The 8,135-nt window shown below is 38.6% G+C and overlaps 1 long non-coding RNA gene across 1 annotated transcript; it reads left to right on the top strand.

Annotated features, from left to right (window-relative positions):
• Window positions 1-701: 701 nt before the first annotated feature.
• Window positions 702-2,971, top strand: LOC139034741 (uncharacterized). Its single transcript, XR_011487256.1, has 2 exons — window positions 702-2,458; window positions 2,565-2,971. It is a non-coding gene; the product is annotated as an uncharacterized lncRNA (long non-coding RNA).
• Window positions 2,972-8,135: the final 5,164 nt, after the last annotated feature.

Genomic DNA, 8,135 nt, shown 5'->3' with positions numbered 1-8,135 from the left:
GGTTCATTCACACTGGTCTCTTTTCAGTTACAACCAACCTGCAGCCAAGTCGAGACGATCCGAGAGCCAGCACTAGGGCTCTGCCCTGGGGGCTCACAGCGCAGCCCTGGAGCATTCGTGCTCACGGAGGCAGGATCCTTTAGCTGGGGCTTCCCTATCACAGAGACCTTGTCATGGGTGCTCAATCAAGGGGTAGTGGGTCATGTTTCCACCATGAATCTAAGGACTCTCTCTTTCCCTTTCCTTCTTCCTTCTCCTCCTGACTCCCAACCCAATGCTGAGAGAATTTGTCTTATTATATTATTTTTTTATGATCTAAATTATTACCAAAAAAGAAAAAAATCTTTTGTTAATGTATCTACTGACTTCTCATTATCAGAAAATACTGAGTCTCAAAAAAGTTGAAAGAAAATATAAAATTATCTTTCTGATCTGGGTAAAAGAAAAAAGATAAAAAACCAATAGAATAAAAAATAAGAGATTCGAGTTTTCTGTAACAAACATTTATTGAAGCCTCCTTTTGGGGTGTAACTTAATCCTCACCACCACTCACAGAAAGGTCTCCGTGATCACCTTTCCTTTACAATGAGGAAGCTGTAGCTCACAGAGCCCTGCCCAGAGTCACAAAGTTAATATGTGACAGAGCTGGCATTCAAACTCAGACCTTTGAACTTCATCATACTGTGTTATCACAGTATGATGGGGCTTTACAGGATTATTGATATTGTCATTACAAAAAACACATCAAAATCATTTCTCACTCTGAGATGGTTATGATTTCACTCCAAAGTCCTTATGAAATATTTCATTGTATCTGATGCTATTCTGAGTCCTGCTCATGGTAAATTAGAATGCAGTCAAGCACAGGCATTAGCTATTTACCACAGTCAGTCCTGAGAAAAAGAAATATTTTTTGTTATATTTTAAATGTTGAGTTTTTATTGAAAACATTCCCCTCCGTTGTACTATCCAGACTGAAGAGGCAGTCAGCAAAAAGAAACCTGTGCAATCATTTTAAAGAATTATAGAGTACGATGAAGATGCCATCAATAAGATGACAGAAGTGGACATGTCTTCTTTATTGTCAGTCTTAGTTTAAATACTTAGCAGCTCATCACATGTTTGAGGTGTCCTGAGTGCTCAGAGCATGTGTGTGGTAATTGGTGCTTCTACTCATCTTTAGTCGACTTGGGTTCACATATTCAGCCTATATGCTTCCCTGATAGCTCAGTTGATAAAGAATCCGCCTGTAATGCAGGAGACCCCAGTTCGATTGCTGGGTCAGGAAGAACTGCTGGAGAAGGGATAGGCTACCCACTCCAGTATTCTGGCCTGGAAAATTCCATGGAGAAGTCCATGGTGCTGCAAAGAATTGGACACGACTGAGCGACTTTCACTTCATTTCACTTCACATTCAGCTTATGGGAGCCTCAAAGCAAAAAGAAGAGAAATAAATTCTAAAAGACATGAATGCTTTCCCTTGAAGAGCTTACAATCCCTTTGGGAAACCAAGACAAAAGCATAGGGAACAGATATTTAATCCAAGCAGCATCTTTGTGGAGCAGTGAACCTCGCTAATATGATGGGAAGATGTTGAAGAGGTGGAAGGACCAAACTGGAGAGATAAAATGAAGGCCAAGTGAGATGGTTCTTTAAAAAAAGTTTTATCTAAATATAGTTGACCTAAAATGTTGTGTTACTTTCAACTGTACAGCAAATGATTAATGTGTACATGCGTGTATGAGTGCAAAGTCACTTCAGTCATGTCTGACTCTTTGCAACCCTGTGATTGTACACTGCCAGTCTCCTCTGTCCATGGAATTCTCCAGGCAAGAATACTGGATTGGGTTGCCATGCCCTCCTCCAGGGGATCTTCCCGACCCAGGGATTGAACCCACATTTCTTACATCTGCATTGGCAGGCAGGTTCTTTACCACTAGCACCAGCTGGGAAGCCCATATGGGAGTATACCTATGTTTATATGTATATATATAGATAGATAGATAGGTAGATATATTCTTTTTTAGATTTTTTTTCATTATAGGTTATTAAGAGATATTGAGTCTAGATCCCTGTGCTACCAAGTGGGAATTTAGATTGAAATAGTCAGTGTGGGACCTGTCATATAAATGGGGAAGTAGCATTAGATAGCTTAGTTTTATGGACTAAGCCTGTAGGAAACATGTGAGAACCTGCAATTACATGACTCCTTATATCAAAAAGAACATAAAGAAATCATTCCCTGAAAATAACCTTAAGTTCTATTTCTACTACTAATCTAGAAACCTGAATCTAGCAACAGACCTTTGTTATAACAGCTCTCCTGCCTTTTATCTTCTCTACATGACATTTGGAGATGGTACTCTATTGTGTCTGGAAATAACACTCTTTTATCATGGCTATTTAAAAATGGATGAAACAGTAGCTCCTGCAGAGAATATAAATATAAGCTTTTTAGGTGAGTGATATTTACCAGCTGGGTGACTTAGTACTGTGTCAACTGGGCTAACTAGGAATTATTAAAAATAAAAAAAAAAAAACAACCTTTTGCTATGTGGCTCTAGGCTAAAGTTGTTCAGAGGAGAAATTCATTTGTGATTGAGAAAATGAAATGAAGCAGTGCTGCTACTCCCGAAAAGTCGTGGGATAAGACGCAGAGATGCTGCTCGCACCTGCTGGTCTTACCCTCCCTGCTTTGAATGTGACAACCCCCCCCCCCCAACCCCAATACCAGCCATGTGGACCTCCAGCCACATGAGGCCCACCAGGACCACAACCTTCTGCAGATGTCTTCACCAACTCTCCTTCACCGTCCCTCTGGCAGCCAGATGTGTTTGTCCAGATTTCCCTAAAAGTTCTGGTTTCTAAAAGCACCAATGCCTCGTATAGAACAAGGAACTCTGCTCAATATTCTGTAACAATCAAAGTGGGACGAGAATTTTTAAAAGAATAAATACATATATTTGTATAATTGAATCACTTTGCTATACACTTGAAATTAACACAACGTTGCTTATCAACTATGTTCCAATATTAGTTTGTTTTTTTTTTCTTTAAAGTACCAGTCCCTGAGGAGGGCTGATGTGTAACCTTTCAACTCCTTTTCCCTGGATCTTACTTCCCTAGCCCCTCCCACCATGGTGTAAAGTCTGGTTTCTAAGGTAAATTCTTTGTATTGTAATCTTCATAGTGGTTCTGCTTCCCTGATCAAACTTTGACTCATACACCAGGCTTTTCCCTCCTATCGTTTTTCACTAAGGGAACACAACCCATGGCTTTGGAACACAGAGCCAGGCCCAAGAATACAGCTGCCTTTAAGCATCTCCTAGGAAATGAGTAAAGTCTGTTCCTGCCCTAAGAAGATCAGTTTAGTGGTGGACATAGACATATAAAAGTGTATATATGGTTACCATATGTAAAATAGATGACCAGTGCAGGTTTGATGCATGAAGCAGGGCACTCAAAGCTGGTTCTCTGCGACAACCCAGAGGGATAGGGTGAGGAAGGAGGTGGGAGGCGGATTCAGGATGGGGGGAAACATGTACATGCGTGGGTGATTCATGTCGATGTATGAAAAAAACCACCAAATATTGTAAAGTAATTAGCCTCCAATTAAAATAAATAAAAATTTTAAAGGCCAATAAACATATGAAAAGTATACAATTTTTATCACACCCATAATTATCAAATAAATGTAAATTATAACTTTAAAAAAGTGTATATAGATCAGCATTAAGATTACAGCAGTAGGGAGAGGTATGCTTAAGGGGCAGTGAGAGCAGGAAGAGTTGAGTCTGAGAGGCTGTAAACAACCTGAGATGCCTCATACAGCATTGTACTGCCAGGACCCAGGCGCACTGCCATAAAGAAATTTAGTGTTCACTCAACATTTCCTGAACTGAAGTAAACTGAACTTGTGTATGGCACAGCATTAAGCCCTAAAAATACATACACACTGAACAAGACAAACAGTTCTTGCCTTTTCCCTGGATCTTACTTCCCTAGCCCCTCCCACAATGGTGTAAAGTCTGATTTCTAAGATAAATTCCTCATACTGTGATTCTCACAGTGGTTCATAAACGTTAGCATGTATCAGAATCTCCTGGAAGGCTTGTTAAAACCTGAATTGCTGGGGCCCATTTCCAGAGTTTCTTTCAGGGTGGGTGTGAGGTGGGGCCCTGGAATTTGAGTTTCTAACAGGTTCCCAGGAGACGCTGGTGCTTCCGGTTCAGGTAACAGAATTTTAGAACTGCTGGTGTAACAGTTCCCCACCTGGCAGGCTTGGGCAACTTTTGGAAAATACATACTCTGTTAAAGCATCATCCCAGACCTATTAAATCATGTTTTAAAAGCTTTGCAAGTGATTTTAATCTGCAGGTCAGGGTTGAAACCACTGATGTTAATGGTAGCAGTTACCATTTATTACTTGCTTGCTATGTTCTGAACACCATCTGAAGAGCCCATACACATTATCACATCTGTGAACCCCATTTTACAAGTAAGAAAACCTCAGAGAGGTGAGATAAGCTGGCTAAGATCACATAGCAAGTGTTAAGAGGAGAGGCAGGATTGAACCGTCTTTCTGACCTCAGAATCCACACTTAGAAGACCAGTGACTGGGCCTCACAGAAACTGCGCACCTGATTTGAATACTGAATGATGCATAGAAGTGCCCCAGGCAGACCAAAGGAAAGAGTATTTCAGGCTAAAGTACTGAACTCCACATTTCCAGAGGTGCTGAAGAAGAGGACAGACGTTAGAGGTATTCTGGGGAGGGTCTCTGAGCTGGGTAGGTGGGCAGGACAGAACGACATGGATGGCTCACTGTCCTCCGAGATTCTAAAATTCTGTAATGAGGCAATCTAGAGCCTATGGACCAAGAGGAGAAAGAGATAGGCAATGACATTTGCTCAGTTGCCCTGAAAGACTAATAATGAGCAGACAACTCTCTCCCGTGTTTCATCTCTGTTTTGAACATTTACTACCCTCATTCCAAAATCTTATTCACCTCAAAACAACTTTTGTTGTGTGATGTGTCATATCCAATTCTTTGCAACCCCATAAACTATAGCTCACCAGGCTCCTCTGTTCATGGGATTTTTCAGGCATGAATACTGGAGTGAGTAGACATTTCCTTCTCCAGGGAATCTTCCTGACCCAGGGATTGTCTCCTGTGTCTCCTGAATTGTAGGCAGATTTTCTAACCATTGAGCCATCAGGGAAGCCCTAAACAACTTTACGCTAGTTCTATGTGCTAGTTCTAGGTAAATATTAATCAATAAAAACCAGAACATAAGACAGGAAAATGTAGGACTTAAGATGGAAGCTATTCACATGCAAATATTCATTTAAATGTTGAAATCCACTATTAATTTTTCTCTAAGGTTCCTGACATCTGTATTCTTTCTTTTTATATACTATTTTATAGTACATACTTTAATGTTTAGTGTGGAAAATGTAGAAAATACAGAATAAAGTAAAGCAAGAAATAAAAACTCCTGTCATCTCATCAGACTTCCTCTAGTAGCTCAGATGATAAAGAATCTACCTGCAATGCAGGAGACCCAGTTTTGATCCCTGGGTCGGGGAGATTCCCTGGAAAAGGCAATGGCAACCCACTCCAGTATTCTTGCCTGGAGAATTCCATGGACAGAGGAGCCTGGCAGGCTACAGTCCATGGGGTGGCAAAGAGTCAGACATGACTAAGTGACTAACACTTTGACTGCTTTCAATCTCATCAGCCAAAGGAAACTACTGTTGAAATTTTGGTTATGACTTTTCAGAAATATTTTCTCCAACTACCTGAAGGTATGGGTATTCCAAAAAGGAAATTGTCTTGTAAATATAACACATAATCTCTATTTTTTACTCAATATATATCATGACCACTTTTTATGCCCATAGATTTGATTTTCATAAATTCATTCACAACTGTGATAAATATATGAATAACTTTGAGTAATGATACACTGCTGAGAAACTGTAGCTGGTAAGAAAATTCAGTAAGTATGGTATTTATTGTTCCTGTTAACTGCAGGGATACTACAAAAGGTAGATCCATAAAAGAGGTGGAGACTCATCTGAGTAGCTGACTCACAGTAGTCTTTACTTTCTGACTAAGTGTTTCTAAATTTGAAAGGTGATTCAGCTTAAATCTTATTCAGGTGAGTGAGGATTCTTTGTGAGAGTTCAGCCCCAGCAAGAAGCAAGTTTTCCCTCGTGGCCAGGAAAAATGAGAAACAAATTGAAGAGCACAAGTGGCCCTCACCTTCCCCCTGGTTTCTTTCCTCCTATATGGGGAACTGCTGCCCCCCAGAGGATAAATGCAGAAGTGAAGGTCTTTATGGGAAGTCCATAGTGGCTCACTGGTAAAGAACCTATCTGCCTGCAATGCAGGTTCGATCCTGGATGGGGAAGATCCCCTGGAGGAAGAAATGGTAACTCACTCCAGTATTCTATCAGGGAAAATCCTACGGACAGAGGAGCCTCATGGGCTACTCAAGGGCACTTGAAGAAAGTGCTTTTTCTTTTTAATGAATGTATTTCCATCCTTTCTTTTCATTGTTCTTAGAGGGCTGCTGTATCATTTCAGTTTGCCTGAGTTCCCCAATTCCTTTTGTTATATGCTGTGGATTTTTTTCCTATGTGAAATTTCTTATGTACCCAGGAAGATGTAGGACTCTGAAAGGCACCATAGCCTTTCCAAAGCAGCAAAAGATTTCTGTCCTGGAGGACCAGTGTAGATATATCACAAAAGACAGAGGACAAGAGCCTCCCTCGGTAGAAGTCTTTACATTATATAGGACGATTCAAGCATGGAAGAAATTAGAAAAGAAAGTCGAGTTAAATTTCTCAAATTCAATGGGCCTCCTGTAATTGGTGACAAAAGATCACTAAGACTTATGAGTCTAAGGGAAAGGATCATAAAGATTCTCCAAAAAAAGTGAAACATTAAGCCTGATGGGAAATTCTCTAAGCTGTGATGAAAGCTAAATGCTGGGTTGTCACTCTGTCTGCAAGTGCCTGGCAATAAAATTACACTCTAGAGTTTATAGAAAGGCATCAAGTAGGTTAACATCAGTCTTCAGAAAATTGAAACTTAAATGGTCTTTTTTCTAGGAAAAGGCGACTTCCAAGTGGAAAATTTTAAATTTAAATGAGAGTTAAAACTCTAATGAAAATAAAATTTAAAACATATAAATGTACAAAGATAACTAAATTATTAATACAAATTTAAACTATCATTTTCTACTATAAATATTCTCAAAACATTTTTAGATAAGAAAAAGGAAAATTTAACTTTCATTGAATGACCTGTTGTCTCTCTTATTTATACTGTAAAAAACAGAGATAGAATTTATAATGTAAAACACAGCAGAGTGACCACAGGCCAACAGTGAGTAGTTACAAAAAGGGAAAGAAAAGATTAAACAAATACAGGAGACCCCTTTCATTTGTAAGATGACGAATTACAAAGACACAGCTTCCAACTGAAAAGACTTTGAAAAATCCTTTTAACCAAGATTTTTGGTTTTCATGTTACTTTTAAAATACATGAATAAAAGTAAATAAACAGTAAACTATAAGCCAGACTTATGTAATATTATTCAAATACTTTAATAATTTATTTCATATATTCTGGATGTGGAAGATAGCTGTATTTCTTCTCCTGGTTTTGCTATGTGAGAAATAAAAATGCAAACATAGCATTTTATTTCATGTGAGAAATTCAACATTTTACAAAATGCTAAATTAAAGTTTCAAAATTCTAAACATTTGCCCTATAAATTATTATTGCTTAAAATATATAAACATGTACATAGGCATACAATTGGATTGAGTTTTTATTTGAGTGACTGGTATGAGAAACTGGTCTCAAAAAGCTTAGACAGTACGGTAATTTATTGTGGAGTTCCTCCACTACTTTTATGTATAACCTGATAACTTATGATAGCTCTCCGATAAAAATTTAAAATCAACATTGGACTTTAATGCCCACTTAATATATTTGTCTAAAATTATAAATTGTCTTTGGAAACTTAAACTAATAGTTTATTGAAATAATTAAGAGTCAATATCTCCCTGGGAACATTAAAAAATGTTAAAATTCAGAGAACCAAGAACTGCGAAGAATC

Source organism: Odocoileus virginianus, chromosome 4 (assembly GCF_023699985.2).
Source record: "Odocoileus virginianus isolate 20LAN1187 ecotype Illinois chromosome 4, Ovbor_1.2, whole genome shotgun sequence".
Lineage (NCBI taxonomy): Eukaryota > Metazoa > Chordata > Mammalia > Artiodactyla > Cervidae > Odocoileus > Odocoileus virginianus.
This window is presented reverse-complemented; position numbering and strand designations above follow the sequence as displayed.